This window comes from Octodon degus, unplaced genomic scaffold, assembly GCF_000260255.1.
Source record: "Octodon degus isolate 3935 unplaced genomic scaffold, OctDeg1.0 scaffold00012, whole genome shotgun sequence".
NCBI classification, from domain to species: Eukaryota; Metazoa; Chordata; class Mammalia; order Rodentia; family Octodontidae; genus Octodon; species Octodon degus.
Genome location: NW_004524588.1, coordinates 3,272,539 through 3,288,718, shown reverse-complemented (window position 1 = coordinate 3,288,718; position 16,180 = coordinate 3,272,539).

The window sequence follows — 16,180 nt, the reverse complement described above, 5'->3', positions numbered from 1 at the left end:
GAGAGACCACCAGGGCTCCCTGTTTTCTGTAGCACAGGGTTCATGGCCTATGCTGTGAGCTGAATCGGGTCCCCCTAAAAGTTTGTATGTTGAAGCCCCAGCCTAATATGATGGTATTAAGCGGTTATTAGGTTTCAATAAAGTCACAAAGGTACAATCTCCATGAAGGGAAAAATACCCGTATGAAAAGATTCACCTGAAAACTTGTCTGTCTGTCTCTGTCTCTGTCTCTGTCTCTGTCTCTGTCTCTGTCTGTCTCTGTGGGTCTGTCTGTCTGTCTGTCTCTCTCTCTCTCTCTCTCTCTCTCTCTCTCTCTCTCTCTCACACACACACACACACACACACACACACACACACACACCCTGTTCTCACCCAAAGAAGAGGCCACATGCACCCACAACAAGATGGGTGCAGTTTACGAGCCAGCAAGAATCCTTTCCATGGGGCTGGTGAGATGGCTCAGTGGTCTAAAGCACCTACTTAGAACAAGCTTTAGCAAAAACCCAGGGACCACAGTTCGATCCCCCAGCACCACATGCCAGCCAGCCCGCCCCCTGGTGGGCTGAGCTGGCCACACACACACACACACACACACACACAAATAAATAAAATTAAAAAAAAAAATTAAAAAAAAAAAAAAGAATCCTTTCCAGAACCTAACTCTCTCAGCACTCTAATCACAGACTCCAAGCCCCCAGAGCTGTGAGAAAATCAATGTCACCCAATGTATGGCACTTTACCATTCCAGCTCTAGAAGACTAAAACACTTGGGGTCCTGCCCCACCACTTGCCACCATACAGACTGGAACCCAAAAGTGAGCCTCGAGTTGAAAAATCCTCTCTCTTGTCAGAAATATGTGTGCAATTTCTTTGAGAAAATGTCCTCAGCCTTCATCACATTGTCAAAGGAATCCTTGGAGAGAAAAAAGGTTAGAATCACCATGACCTTGTCGCTCTGCACATTTGTACATGTCAGCATAGCACATGTTTTTCCCAAGAGGCACGCCTGACTCTTGTTAAGAGGATGCTCTACATCACAGGAGACACAAAGGCTATGGTGGTGACAGGCCAGCAGCAGGCTGAAAATGACAGGGCTGGTCAAGGCAAATATTTCCCCGCTTTGACACTTCGTTTGAAGTCTACTTGCTTGCTACAAAAAAAAAAAATCTATATCTATATCTATATGTCTTCAGGTGGCAGGATTTTTTCCCACTAAACGCATCTTGGACTAGTCATCAGAAGGAATAGATTCTTCTCAACCAGTTTAGTTAATACGCAGAGTAGATGTCCCAGTCTTCATTTCTACAGCTGAGGAAACTGAGGCTTCAAGAGGTAGGTTAGACTGGCAAGCACAAGGGTCTGAGTTCAATCCCTGTTTACACACACACGAGGTAGATTAGTAACCACTAGGATTGGGGGTGCACGCTTATGTTCCCAGCACTCTAGGAGATTTAGACAGCAGGACTGCAAGTTCAAGCCCAGCCTGGACAACTTAGCAAGATCCTTTCTTAAAATGAAAAATAAAAAGGGTTGGGTTGTAGCTCAGCCCTGGATTTAATTCTTAGTAGAAAAGAAAATGAGGTGCAGCTTCCACTCTGCCGAGCCCCCAACTGCAGGACTAAGCCCACCATCACTGCATCTTTCTGCCCCCATGAGGCTCTCTGGCCACATGGGCCTGGCTTTGCAGCGTCATCGGAGGCTGTAGCCTTCGCTATCTCCCCACCAGAGGACCCGCCAGCCGCCCTCAGCCCCGCCCATCTGAGCTCATGAGCAGCTGGTGCTGCCTGTGGCCTCAGCCTCCCAGTTTGCCTCTTACACTGTTAGGCTTGGCAGCAGTGCAAAACCTAACTTAACTTCAATTTTGCAAGTGAAAATTGCTGTCAGATGGACTTCACCAGGGCCAAACTGGCCTCGCTGGGCAGATGCCTTCACCCACAGCTTGTTTTCCATCGGTGGTGTCTGGTGCCAGCCCGTATCTCCATGCACGCTTGCGGGGAACTGTCCAATGGAGTGGCTCGCTCGGATCCAGCACTGACTTCACCCGTTGCTCAGGCTCTAGCTCACTCACCGTCTTCACAGCTTCTTGCAAACAAGACCGCTGTAGCCCAGACCGAGCAGAGAAGGGGTACCCTCAGGGTGGAGCCTCCTCATCCCCCACTAATTCTATGTCTTCCCCCTATTTTCTCTATCCTTGAATGCCTTCCCTTTCCCTCTCCCTTTCTTTTTCCTTGTTTTCTTTTGGCCTTACTAGAGATTAAGCCCAGGGCTGTCCTGCTGAGCTACTTCCCACACCTTTTTTCCTTTTCTTTTATTATTGGGTTTGTTTGTTTGCTTGTTTGTTTGTTTTTGAGAGAATCTTGCTATATATTTTAGGCTGGTCTTGAACTCACTATGCAACCCTGGTTACTCTTAAACTCATGGCAATCTTCCTGTCTCAGCTTCCTGACTGCAGGGATTACAGGAGAGTACCACTCAACCCTGCCCTTTTTATCATCATTATTCTTTTAGACAGGATCTTACTAAGCCACTAAATTACTCAGGCTGGGCAACTTAAGATTCTCCTGCCTCAGCTTCCCAAACAGCCAGGATTACAGGGATGCGCCACCATGCCAAAGACCTTCCCGATTCTAATCTACTTCCTTGTCATGTTCCTTTCCATAAAGACATGTGCTGTTAAACATTTCCCTTATTCCAGCACTGTGTAGAATATTTGTCTTAGATAAATTAGCTGAATCAGTGTTTCCCTGACAGGAAGAAGCTGATAGACATATTTGCAGCAAGGTATCATTTGTTTGTTTATGTTTATTTTTCTTTGCAGTGCTGGGGATCGAACTTGGGCTTCATTCCTGTAACAAGCAAGTGCCTTACCTTGGAGCTATTCACCCGGCCCTATGGCAAAGTTTATAGCACAGAATAAGGTTCAATGGCTTAAGCCCAGATCACCCTAATGGAAACCAAAGACTTATTTCATTGTCAATGTTAGAAGTGTCAGGTGACCCACTGTAGTGGATAGCTACCTGGTGGTCAACTGAATTAAACTAGCATGGTGCTGGGTGCAGGAGGCCCACCTGAGAGTTGTTGGCAGCAGCATAAAGCCAGAACAGGAGAAGCTGCTGGAATGCTGCTAGGGATGCTGTTTTGAGAGGCTGTTGGTTGGAGCTGTTGGAGCTGTTGAAAGCTGCCAGTTCTCTTGGGCTGTTCTGCTGGAGGACCTTGTCGTGCTGGCTTTCCCGATGAGCTTTGGAAGAGCTTGGGTCCTCATGTTGAGCATTGCTTCCTGGCTCTGGAGGAGAAGATGGTGCACTGCTCAGCCTCATGGAGAAGTTTGTCACATTGGCTTTCCTGATTAGAACTCGGCTTTCCTCATTGCTGGAGGAGCTCAGGACCTCACTGTGGCTGAGGATGGCTGTGGAACCTTTGGCAGAGCGCTGGTGCTTACCTTGAGCATTGCTTCCTAGCTCCAGTTCAGATCCCTCAGTTTACTAGCACAGATCCTTCATCCCACTGGCATAGACTTCCTAGCTTCCACCTCTGACTTTTGGGCCTTTCCAGCACAGACCCACAAAGTGGACCTGCATGAGACTTTGTTGTGGGCTCCAGGCCTCCAGTTGGACTGGTGGGAGCATTGTTATGAGCTCTAAGCCCTCAGCTGGATTCTTTAAGTGTTTAGTGTTTGGATAGGTTTCCTGCACTTGTTGTATATAATTCTTTGGATGATTCATTATAAAATGTGTCCTGTAGGGCCGGGGAGATGGCTCAGTGGAATAAGCGCTTCCCTGGCAAGCGCGAGGGCCTGAGTTCAATTCCCTGGTACAGCCAAAAAAAAATATGTGTCCTGCATTCTCTTGTTCCCCTTGCAAGAAGCCCATGATAGGTTCTGGCCCCAGTATAAATTGCTAAATTATTATGGTGGTCATCTAACATGGCCGAAGTCTTTAAAACAATAGCTTCTCTTCCCAGTGACCACTTTCTCCTCCTTCCCCACTCCAGCCCTGGGTACAACTTCCTCTCACCTTTCACACACACAGGAGAGACCCCGTGAGCTCCTTACCTGTAACTGAAACTGACCCTCTAATTCCAGCCCTAGCAAAAGTCCATAGAAACCTCAGCTTTCTCTGTCTCAGGTCAGAGGATTTTCTCATTGGCCTTTGAGCCTCTCCGTGTCTTTAGAGTTAATAAAGGCTTCTTTTATCTTTCCTATCTCTTTATCACACTGCTGAAAATCCTCTCACCCCAAACCACGACGCCTAATGAGGAAGGAAAGGAACCGTCTGTCCTTTCAGTCGAAAGGCGCTTCAGTTGACTGGAGGTGCCGCCAGTGAGACCTTGACTTACATTCTCAGGTTTGTCTCTGCTTCACAAGACTTCTTGGTCCAGTTCAGTGGAGCGGTATTCATTAAGTGCCCATACAGTGCTAGTCTGGTAGGACAAAGATCTCCATCCCACTGAGCCACCTGAACTCCTCAACTATGGAAAGTTAATGCCTTTGACATTTTTAAGTTTCATACCTGAGATTTTCAAGCATTCTTCAACTCACTAGAGGTTCAGAAGGACAGCTTCGCAAATTTAAATCATGAGATAAACCCACAGATTGAAGACGCTTGAAAAAAGAATGAACATATAAATGGGTCTAAGTTCTAAACACACACAGCTAGGTGTGGGGGAACATGCCTGGAAGTCCAGCTACTCAGGATGCTGAGACAGAAGGATGGAAAGTTTGAGGCTACCTAAGACAACTTATGGAGACCCTGGCTCAAAATAAGATAAAAAGAGCTGAGGAGGTAATGTGGTGGCAGAGTTGCTTGCCTAGCATGCCTGAGATCCTGGATTTACATTCTCAATATAAAAAAAATTTTTTTTTAATTTAAAACATAAACACACACCAAAAAAAAAAAAAATCCCCTCTTCCTGTTACCACCTATCAGGGTGGCATGCTGAGCTGCTGAGGAAGGGAAGGAACCTCTGCCACCTTCACTTCCCCTGCAGGTCTCCCCACCTGTTGCCCCAAACTGTTTTTTCTAAACTATAGTAAGGCATTTGACTCAGTGGAAAGTCCCAGGAAGTAGCCACTCTCTAATTTGGGCTTGGCCCTTTGTTGTTCCTTTGGTGTCCCTTTCATGACTCTTAATTTTTTTTTTTTGGTCACAACCGGGTATTGAACTCAGGCCGTTGCACTTGCCAGGCAAGTGCTTATTCTACTGAGCCATCTCCCCAGCCCTGACTCTTAACTTTTTATATAAACCAATTATGAGCTTGTTTCCTTGACTGGATTTGCCTTGAGTAAAGGAAGTCCTCAAGATAAGCTGTTTTAAACATATACACATATGCATGCATACATTTACATACGTAATTTAAGAGGACATCTGGTTTAGCCACTTGGTTCATTCCTTCAGGCATTTAGTCATCACTCAGGACCCTGCCAGGGGCGGTGCTCTGGAGTGAAGGGTGCATGGATCCCTTGGCCTTAAAGCCCTCACCATCTGCTGGGAGAGACAGGTATACAAGCACAGGATGGCTACACAGTGAGTTATAGGCAAAGAAGTAAATAATGGGGAATTCAAAAGAAAGGTGGCAGTTTCTCCTGGAGAAAGAAATAAAGCAAGAAAAGCAATAAAGATGAGCTAAAGAACAGGTTAACGCTGGAGATAGCAAAGACATTTAAAGCAGGTGTTACCTCTAGAGCAGCCCTTCATTCCTGCATCCTCCCTCCCAACACACACACACACACACACACACACGCATGCACGCACACAGGAATGCATGCACAAGGACACACACGTACTACTCCACAGTCTGTGAGCTCACACAGCCTGCCCAGCTTCCACCTAGGGCTGTGGTAAGGCACAGTCCAATTCCCCAAGGGTGTGGCCCCTACTCCTTTGCCCCAAGGAGCAAAATCCTTTGCATTGCAAACATTCTAGCTGGGAGGGAGGACACTTAGAGAACAGGCACTTTGTGGAAGTTAGTCCACTCTGTACCTGAGGGAAAGCCTGCCCTTGGCTTGAGCCCACTCCAGACCCTAAATCTCCTGCCAGAAACCGGTCTGCTGCCTGTGGGTGGACTGGGTGTCTTACCCCATTTTGAAATGTTAATATTCCCTGGAGTGCTAGTGTACTAATCCAGGCACTAAGTTGTTGGTTATCGACAACCAATGTGCATAAATAAAAAGCCCAGTTCTCCTCTGCTAGCCCTGTCTTTCCCTTGGAGCCCCCTGAGCCCGTACCCATGAAAGCCCAGCAGTGCTTGGCACTGATGCCCGGTGCTCCTAGGCCAGGCCAGCTCTGCTTCGCCCACCTCACACTTCCAGGCAATCTGGTGGAGTCTGTCCTCATCCTCTAGGACTTGGTCTGAGCCTCCTTGTTGAGGCTTCCTCTGGAGTGAGCTGAGGTGTGGATGAACACAGGTGTGGATCACACAGGTGTGGGCCAGAACTGGCAAGCGGAAGGAAGAAAAGGCAAAACCCTGGAAAATCACCTCCAGCTGTTTGCCCGTGCTGCTTTGTGATGTAGTATTGATGCAGGGGAATGAAATTCCCAACCGAAAGATACCTGGGACAAGTTCATGTTCTCTAAGACAGAAGAATGAATTTTAGGAATAGAGATTAAGAGCAGAATATATTTATTTACTAGGGAAAAGAAAGCTTCTGTCTGAGAGGGACAGGAGACCCAAGTGGGTTGCCAAGGAGCTTGTCTCTTTTAGGGATTTTCATAGAGCAAAACCACAAGGTGAGGCAGGTCCAAGGCGGGAAAAACGGGAATTCTCAAGGTGGGCATGAGGTGGGACAAAACTATGGTCAATCAGTCAGATTACAGCTGCTCAGGTAAGACTGTCAGGATCAAATGGGGAAGCAAGTCACGTAGCAAGTGGGCAAGAATACAGAGCAGGGACCTTTCCTATAGGGGGCTGGGTTAATGACTCTTCCTGGCTTTCTCAGGGTGATCCTTATCTATTTAGAATATCAATCCCTGATGTTTATCCTCAGGGAGGCATGCATTCATTTGATCTTTTGTCTTGAGGTCTGGCCCACAGCAGAAGTGCCTGTCTCTAGGGCCCATCTCTGTCTGACTGCCTATATACAATTTTTTTCTTTTTTTTTTAATGTATTTTTAGTAGGGTCTACAGGGTCTCACTACACAGATAGGACGAGCCACCACCCCCAGTCTTTTCTTTTTTCTTTTGTATTTAAACAGTGTCTTACTACACAGATAGGATTCATAGTAATTCTCCTGTTTTCATCCTCCCAAGAGCTGGGATTACAAGTGTGCACCACCACGCCCGGTCTCAGCTTGCCCCCGGGGGCTGGGGCTGGCTCCACATGCCAGGAATTGAAACCCAGCCACTGTGCTCTGCCTAAGCAGGCACTTTAGTACCCTGAGATATCTGGCCATCCCTTAATCTTGACTGCCTATATTTCTAACTACATCAGCGGCCTACAACAGTACAGAAAGTGAGGTTGGCAAAGCACTTGGCAGTACCTGTTATTGTTCCTGTTCCTCTTCCTATCTCAGCCTTTAAACAGCCACCACTGGAACAGCCACTCGGTGCATGCTCTGAGGGCTGGACACACCGTTTTCCCACTCTTTCTTCACAACCACCACAGGACATGGACAGTATCTGTACCCTCATTTTTCAGGAAGGAAACGGAGGCTTAGAAGCTTCTAAGCAGTTAAGTGAGCGGCTCCAGGTCACAAATCCAGCCACAGAGACCCAAGTTCCACCCAAGTCTCCTTGGCTGGAGAATGGATGTCCTCACACCCTCAGTGGAGGTTGACCCTCCTTCTTTCCAACAATCTCTGTGAATTCAATCTGGGCCACCTGCTGCAGAGGAAGGTCAACGGGGAGCAGCCTTGCAGGTAGGAAGAGCGCTGCCCCTACTGCCCCAGCTACTGACTGGCACAGAGCCAGGTTCCTGCCCCAGGACTAACTTCAGGACAGGAGATGACTCCTGACACAGTGTCCGGATTGTGTTACTTTGAGGGGGGCTAGATTCTGCCCAGCAGGCCAGTCTAGTCTTTGCAGGGAGACAGTGCTGACCAGGCCTGGAAGTGAGTGCCCTGACCGCTTTAGTCACTAAACCTGTCGATTCTCAAAGCTCAGCTCTACATCAGGCTCTGTGCTAGTCCTGATTCCAATAAAAACAGAAGCACAGCTCTTGCCTTTAAAAAGGTAATAATCTAATGTGTAGCAGGAAAAATGAAGTAAATGTCCTGTACATGAGAGGCAGCTAGGAGGTTGCCTGTATTTTAATTCTGGGATTGGCACCTGTGATAGTTGATTGAATAAGAGAAAGTTAAATCAGCTCAGCAATTCCATTGCCTAAGGTATGGGAGACCCATCCTACAGCAGCTTGTGCCCTGGAAGAAGGATGGATCAGCTTCTGTTTCCTCAGGGGAGCTCCAGCCTTTGCCTTCACCTTGGATGTCATCTCCCGGCTTTGGGTGCAGACTTCAGCCACCAGCTTCCTGACACCAGCTCCCGTGGGACACTGCAGTGTGCTCCGGCCCTTCAACCAAATCCTTCAGTCTCCAGTGTGCAGACTCCCTCTGCACGCTTCCTCAGCCAACTCTGTGGGTGGACCACTGCAAGCCACTCTTGTGTTATTATTATTATTTTTAGTCTATTTATTTAGTACAGGGTTTCGCTATGCAGCTTGGACTCATAGTGATCCTCCTGTCTCAGCCTCCCCAGGGCTGGGATTACAGGCATGCGCCACCATGCCTGGTTTGCCAATCTTCTAAATTCATATGTATTTGGATATCTTGTGTTACATGTTTCTCTAATAAACACTGGCTGATACAGTACCTAAGTGACATGGTGTTGTTTAAACACTGTAAGCTTCAGCTTCTTCAACTGTAAAATGGGAATAACAGGATCTACCTCGTAAAGTTTTATGAAAGAATCAAGCAACAATTAAACTATAAAGCTGGGTGTGGTGATGCCCGTCTGTAATCCCAGCACTCAGGAGGCTGAGGCAAGAAGATCCTTGCGATTTTGAGACCAGCATGGGCTACAAAGTGAGCTCAAGGCCAGCCTGAACTGCATAGTGAGACCCTGTCTCAAAAAGATAAATAATAATTTTTAAAAAGTGTAAAATATTTGACTTTGGAAGTGTGCTTGTCCAGCTTTTGGAAACACTAACTTTATGCCTGTCCTCCTTCGCCACCTACTATGTAGACAAAGGCTAACACATCTTCCAAAAGCCTCCGCATCTGGCCATGCACAGAGGTGTCAGAACTCTGGAAGGTATTGTGAAGACACAGAAAAAACCCAAAAGCCTGCAGAGACCTCAGCGGAAGCTGGCCAACACTGTGGAACAGCATGCTGCCGGAGAGTTCTACAGCGCCTGCCCTCCCTCCAGGTCTTCCAAAGTGAGCGCAGGATGGCTTCACAGTTGACCTGTAAGGCCCAGAGTAGCAACAGGAGGCTTCCCACAGAGGCAGGGTCTGAGCTATGCCCTGGATAGTGTGTAAGACTCTGTCAATAAAATCCCCATATGGAATCAGGTGGTCATGGACAAGTGAAGAGATTAGAGTAGACCCTGCTGTCACAGATGTCTTCCTTGGAAGTCCCTTCTCTAACTCTAGGTTTGCCTGTCCCCAAGTGCCCTCAGCTGCCCATCTCTGTCCATCTGTCTCCCTTCAGATCTGGACATCCTAGGAACATAAGCTAATGACCAATCTGTATCTACAGAGGCTGCCACTGACATCTTACTAGTGTTTGGCATGCCAATTAAGCCAGAAAAAGCAAATAAACACTCCTAGTGTGACCCAGGGGAAAACAGACAAGGCAGTTAGTTACAGGAAGATGGGGTGTAACCATATAAACAAAAACCAGTAGAGCTGGAAAGAACTCTCCTTCAAAAAGACCAGCTCACCTTGCTCAGTTTCCCTCCAGTGCAGGGCTTCCTAGGATACACCTGTTCATTATCAGCACTGTCAGCCGTAGGCGCTGAGGTGAAAACCAGCCGTCCCTCCCAGCTACACCATCTCTGGCCAGTTACAGTGACTTATCTGCCTCTATCAAATAACAGATTAAACTGGTGCCTAAATAAACCAGTAAAAAAAGGTTAATTTCCTGTCAGGAAATGCCTGTGTAATTAGTCAGCAGCTCCAGTCCCTGCTCTGCTGCTAACCATGCTGCGAGCTGTAGCAGGCCCACCTCGCTCCATCCCCACTAGCAACACCTGAAGCCAGCACCGCTTCTCTCTCCCGCAGTGGCTCTTCTCACTGATCTTAGTTTTTCTCCACCACCACCTTCCCAAGATGCTTCACTCTAGAGAGCCTGAGGGCAAGGATCCTTCTAGAATCCTGAATCTGCTACCTGCAGAGGAACATCCATCTCTGACAAAACAAAACAAAAAAGAGGGATATAAATAAAGGACGACTTTGTACTGAAAAATATAAATATTTGTATATACAAGATAGGATATATATACAGCTACTTTCTCTTAGTTCAATGAGAAGAAAGGTTTATATTGTTTAGACAAGATATTATGCCTGCATCTTGTCCTCTGCATAACTACTAGGAAGATAACAATATGCAACGTATTAATTATTGTAACTGTCCTACTAACCTGTTTTGAAGCTGTTTCATTGCTATTTTATATAACATCTGTACCCCTTTTTCCTGTACTGTAAGACAAAATGGAACACCCATGTATCACAAAGTCATCCCTGATCTGATATGCTTACCATTCCAGACTCAAATCTCAGCATTCCCCACTGAAGTTCAATGTTTCAGCCATGTTCACAGGCCCATGGCTCCCTGAGTAATGCTGATAACTGCAGCCAAACAGCCAAAATTTAGTCAGTGTTTTGTTTGTTTGTTTGTTTGTTTTGTCTTTTTGAGACAGGGTCTGGCTATGCAGTTGAAGGTGGCCTTGAGCTCATTTTGTAGTCCAGGCTAATCTTGAACTCACAATGATCTCCTGCTTCTGAGTGCTGGGATTACAGGCATGCACAACCATGCCCAGCTTTGGTGAGTGTTTTCTATGCATGAGGTATTGTTCTAAAACAGCAGCCCCCAACCGTTTTGGCACTGGGGACTACTTTTATGAAGGTCATTTTTTCCCAAAGGGGTAAGGAAGGGGATGGCTTCCAGGTGACTCAAAGGACCAGCAACCTAGATCTTTCACGTGTGTAGTTCACGGTAGGGTTTGCCCTCTTTCGAGAATCTAACGTCGCTGCTGATCTGACAGGAGGCTGAGCTCAGAGGTTAGTCTGAGCATGGGAGCAGCTGTAAATGCAGATGAAGCTAGGCTGACTAGTCCTCTGCTCTCCTGCAGCTATTCGGCCCAGTTCTAAACAGGTCACTTAATACCAATGTGGATGTAGCTCAGTGGCGTAAAGTACATACCTACCCTTCATGAACCAACTAACTTAGTTTTTACAGTGCTACTAGATAGTGACTATTGTGCTAATCAGCTTCCCATCCCTGTAACAAATGTCTGAGCTAATCAGCTTATCGAGAGAAAAGGTTTATTTTAGCTCACTGTTTGGAAGATTGAAGTCCATGATCTGGGGGAACTATTGCTCTTAGACCCTAATAGAAAAGTACTACATCATGGCAATATACATAGCAGAGCATTTAGTTTGTGAAGAGAGAGAAAGAAGAAAGGGCTGGAGTCCCCTATCTCCCTCAAGGATGCACCCCTAATGATCTCAGGACCTCCCACTAGGCCCCGCCTAGTAGAATCAAACTCAGGCCCTTACGCTTGCCAAGCAGGTGCTGTGCCACTGAGCTAAATCCCAGGCCTCAGCCCTGCCTCTTATAGAGTCCATACCCTTCCAATAGCATCATGGGCTGTGGGCCAAACCTTTAACATAATCAGTCTCAGAGGGCGATAGCATCAGTGATTACCTCCATTTCACATATGAGAAAACAGACAAAGAAAGGTTAAGTCACTATCCAAAATCACCCAGCAAGTTAAATGGTAGAATCTACAACATACTTAACATACCTATAATCTGTCTCTCTCTGTCTATCTCTCTGTCTGTCTGTCTGTCTGTCTGTCTGTCTCTCTCTCTCTCTCTCTCTCTCTCAGTCCTTGTATGGGGGGTCTTCTTGCTTGGAAGATCCTTTCCTCTCTACCCCTTTTCCCCCCTAACCCTCTCTTCACATACCGACTCCTACTGTTCATCTGAGAGTCCCCATGTACATAATATATCTTCTGAGAAGATTCTCCTCTCTTCCCTCCCTCAAATAGTCTCCAAAAATGGCTGCCAAGTGAATGATGCCCCCAACCATCATGCTTACGGAGTCTTTCACATATTTAATCTCAGTTGAGATGACCTTGTGACTCACAGTGGAATAAGGGAAACACGATGCTGAGTAACTTCCGGAGTGGGGTCAGAGAAAGTCTTGCAGCTTGTACTCTTTTGCAACAATCACTATGTAATTAATTACTTTGTGCTGTAAGGAAGTTAAGCTAGGCAGGAGGACAAGCTACAGGGAGCTGGAGAGATGCCCAATTAGTCCTCAGCTGTCTAACCACCCATGGCCAAGCACTAGATAAGTGACAAGGAAGCTGTCACTTTCACCATGGAAAACACACCCTTCCATGGGCTAGGCGTGTGGCTCAGTGCTAGAGCACTTGCTTACTGTAAGGCCCTCCATCTCTAGCACTACAAAAAGAAAAAGTAGCCAGGTGTGGTTGTGCATGCCTATAATCCCAGCATTTGGAAGTCTGAAGCAGAAGGATCACTATGAATTAAAAATCAGCCCGAACTACATACAGAGATTGTCTCAAAAACAAACAGGCATGTTAAGAAAAGAATACACCTATAAAAGTTTGAGTGCAATCAAGAGGCAGAAACTGGGCTGGCGAGATAGCTCAGGAGTCTAAAGTGCCTGTTTAGGCAAGTGCTGGAACTGAGGTTCGATCGTCAGCACCATGTGCCCCGCCAGGCCTTCCCCTCAGGGTGGGCTGAGCCACCAGAGTCCTGGAGTGGTGGTGCAGTCTGTAATCTCAGCACTGGGGAGGCTGAAAGCAGGAGGATCACTATGAGTCTGAGCTGGAGTCTGAGCTGTGTAGTGAGACCCTGCAACAACCAAATATAGAACAAACAAACAAAAAAACCAGAAACTTACTTTCTCAGAGATTAGAAGTCAGAAATCAAGGTGTCTGCGGGACTAATTTGCAATGACCTGTTCTCAAATAAGTCACAATCACAGTCATGGATGACCAGGACTTGAACACTTCCCTTTGGGGAGCACAGTTACCCCTACTCACTGGCACCAAAGCTACATATGGCACCTGCCTGCCTGCCCAGGACTGGCTGAGAGATGGGAAAAGTGGGGAAGGAGAACCTTCTGGATGTTGAAATTAGCCTCCGCATACTGGTTGAGAGTTGTCCACACATTTCAGTATCGGTCAGGGAAAAGGCATTTGAACAAACACTGGCAGAGGCATAACCACTGAGTGGCTTGTGTGTGGAAGTGCTTTTGGCGATGACCCTAACTCCACAGAGCGGGCGTGGCTAACCAGCCCGACGGCCACGGACACTGCATCTGTGATCCGTGGACTCTGATTGGACACTCTGTTTTGGGATTACAGCACAAGACCACTTCCAGGTGGCCTCCTTGCTCTCCCTCTCTTGCATGCTGTCTTCTCCCTGAGTGCTTTTCCTCTCTGTCCATCTATCCTTGTGGAATCCTCTTTACCCCTCTTCCATACAGCCCAGATGTACTTATCTTATGACCTATTCTGCACTGGGCATTTCACTTAGTGCTGAAAATCTGATGTTGAATTAAACAGCCCTGGTCTCACTCCTCCTGAGGTTTACCCTCTGTGGACGGCAATGGGGATCAGCCAAATCACAAATGTCATCCTACGGCAGGTGTTTACATATAAAAAGGTGTGAGCAGCCATAGCTTCTAATAAAGTTTGATCTCATCAGTGTGACATGAGGTTTCCTTAAAAGAGCCTCTTTCTTTTTCTCTTTTTCTTTTTTCTTTTTTTTTTTTTCTGAATCAGGGATCGAACTCAGGCGTTTGTGCTTGCCAGGGAAGAGCTTATTCAACTGAGCCATCTCCCCGGCCCCTTTAAAAACCCAACTAACTAGGGGCCGGGGAGATGGCTCAGTAGAATAAGCTAGAATAAGCATTTGCCTGGCAATCGAAAGTATCTCAGTTCAATCCCCGGTTCCGCAAAAAAAAAATGGATAATTCTCTCTTTTTTTGTATCAGGAATTGAACTCAGAGTCTCAAGCTTGCCAGGCAGGCACTGTGCCATTGAGCCATATCCCTGGCCCAAGAGCCTCGAACTCACAGCAACACTCCTGCCTCAGGGTCTGAAGGACAATAGAAGCTGGGTAGGTAAGAGAGGTGGAAGAAAATAGGATATGCAAAGTCCTGTGGCAGACAGAAGCCTGAGAGTTGGCCAGTGGGGGCAGGAAGACAGGTGCCATAGGAGGGGAGAGGTTGTAGGCACCAGACAGAGCCTCCTAAGCCACGCTAATGTCTAATCCTTTCTCTAGAGAGTAATGAGAAAACACTGAAGGGTCATTGGGTGGTTGGGTGGCTGATGGTTTGTCTTTGAGGTTTTACATTGTGTGTTTGTCTTGGTGTTTTTGTTTTTTGCTTTTTGTTTTTTTGGGTTTTTTTTTTTTTTGAGACAAGGTCTCACTGTGTAGCCCAGGCTGGCTTTGAACTCACAGCAACCCTCCTGCCTCAGCAAACCAAGTGCTGGGGTTACAGGTGTGCATCACCACATCCAGTGAGGTATAATGACAAGCTGTGTTCCACTTGGGGAACTCTGGAAAAAGAAATTGGTGGTCGGCCAGGCATGATGGTGCACACCTGTAATCCCAGCATTTGGGAGGCAGTTTGTGATGAGTTCAGCAGGGCCAGCCTAAACTGCACAGGGAGATTTGTTTCACCAAAAAACTTTTAAAAATCAGTGGAAAACCTCTACTTAGGTTGACAGGAACGTCTGCCTTTCTGGAGCTCGTTCACTTTGTATTGTCTCGATGTCTCCATCCTCAGTTTATCAGCTTGCAACTTTGAACAGACTACCTCCCTGAGTTTCAGCTTCCTTTTCTGAAAAGAGAGACTGGCTAACAAGAGCTACTTTAGAGAAATTTTGTGCAGATTAAATCAAGTACTGTTGCCAAGCATTTGCTACATACCACGGGCTCTGAAATATTAGCTGTTATTACTTTATAATTACATATGAAGCATTGCATTATCAATTGGGTTATTCTTTAATTACTTATGTCATGAAAACAGCACTCCATTTTAATTTTCCTGAGTCATTCTCCAACGTGCAAGTCTTAATTGCAGCTCTCCAGTGAAGACTGAATGCTGCTCTAAATGGCTGTTGGCTAATTAATCTGCAGAGCGGGGTCTGCGTGCACACACGTTTACCCTGAACGACAGGAGCAGGGCGAGAAGGTGGGAGGAGGAGGTGTTTGGGTGAAAAGAGGCACATGGGGAATGTGGTCCCAATAAGGAGTGTCATCTGCAGGGGTGAGTGGTCCAAGGAGTGGAAACCAAGACACACTCTAGACACGGCCGAGCGTCGGGAAACTGGTGTCACCCTCCGCGCTCATCCTCATCATGACGCGCATCTTCCTCAAGCTGGCGTCCCAGGCAGCGCTTTCAGACTGTCCGCTCTGCGCACGTGGATGAGCTCAGCTGCCCTCGTGTACCTGCGCGGTGCTTTCTTAAACTCCTATCCATGGTGAGCACAGCACAGCAGTGCCGGGAGGCCAGGTGTGCAGTGCACTGCGCCACACGGCGTGTCAACCAAGTCACCGAAGACTTCTGGCTCTGCCCTCCCCTGCGGGTCTTTAGCCTCGTCCTGCCTCCTGTGCAAAGTTTTTCTGGCATCGTCTCAGGACACCGACCCATAGTGCTGCCTAGATTTAGCTTTGGCATCTAGCTAGAAGTGGAAAGTGAATCTGAATTCCACATTTGAGCAAATGGGGTTAAAAAAAAAAGGGGGGGCTGGTGAGATGGCTCAGTGATCTAAAACATCTACTTAGAACAAGCTAAGCTAAGCAAAACACAGAGACCGCGGTTCGATCCCCCAGCACCACATGCCAGTCAGCCCCGCCCCCTGGTGGGCTGAGCTGGCCACACACAAAATAAATAAATATTTTGGGGCTGGTGAGATGGCTCGGTGGTCTAAAGCGCCTACTTAGAACAAGCTCAGCAAAGCACAGGGACCGCGGTTCAA